Source organism: Mercenaria mercenaria, unplaced genomic scaffold (genome assembly GCF_021730395.1).
Source record: "Mercenaria mercenaria strain notata unplaced genomic scaffold, MADL_Memer_1 contig_3836, whole genome shotgun sequence".
Classification (NCBI taxonomy): domain Eukaryota; kingdom Metazoa; phylum Mollusca; class Bivalvia; order Venerida; family Veneridae; genus Mercenaria; species Mercenaria mercenaria.
In genome coordinates, this window is record NW_026462014.1 from 28,141 (window position 1) to 29,295 (window position 1,155).

Below are 1,155 nucleotides of genomic sequence, written 5' to 3' on the forward strand. Positions count from 1 at the left end.
AGTATATGATTCAGATTCAGACTGAGTGCATGACAATGTTTACACAATTTTAATTGTACATCGGAAAATCTTCAAAAAATCTCTAAAAATAAACCAGAAGGCCTAGCGCTTAGATATTTGGTGTGTAGCATTGCCTAGTGGATCTCTACCAAGTTTGTTCAATCATAACCCCTGGGTCAAGCTTAAAGGCAAATTAGTCCGATCGATTCGCAACAGGAAATGCCAAAATACTTCAAAAAATGGGAAAAGCACCAAAATTGGCACAGCTTTGTATTAAAGCATAAAGAACATTTTTTTTTCATTGGTCCCATTTGATATCTATCAAGATGGCCGATACGGCGGCCATTTTGGAAAAACTCAATATTCACCTTACAAGATTCTAATGAAAGGTAATTATATTTACATTCATCCCCAAAATGCACCAAATATAAATGTATATGATGAGATAAATTTTAAATTTTAATCAAAAGCAAAAATAACACATTAAATGATATTAATTTCTTTCTGTTTCCATGGTAACGGCTAAAATCTAGCCTTTAAAACTCAGTTTAATATCATCATAACAAAAACTGTTTTTTTTTTTTTTTCATATTTTAGTTTTGTTTTACTATATGTGATTTACATCTGTTTACTTGTACAGTGGCAGCATATTAAAACATTGTTGTTATTTCCCTACAAGTGTTTAGCCAGAGGGGGCTTATGGGTTGCCCACTATGCATGTCAATACGTCAGCCATGCAAAGAGGAATACAGCAATAACTTTAAAACTGCAACATATTTTTTCATGTGACGTGGTACATGGATAGATGGCAATGTGGAGAATGCCAACGTCATTTTAATTTGTTCAGAGCAACAAAATAGTCCACGAATATGACGAAAAGTGTCAACGTGCATTTCTTCAAAACTAGGAGAGATTGTTTCTTGAGAAATTGTACATAGATAGGAGAAAAAATTGAAAACATCATTGTTATCTTCTTTTCTCCTTTTGTACATCAATATTTCCGTCTGTATGCCCGTCCATCATTCGCAAATGGTGGATTCTTCATTCTTCAATTACTTCAAAAGTTAAAATTCTAAAGACTTCTTTATGGAACCTTGTATATAGATGGTAGATTATATGGAGAATTCGAAGATCAATTAACTTAGTTTCTATATA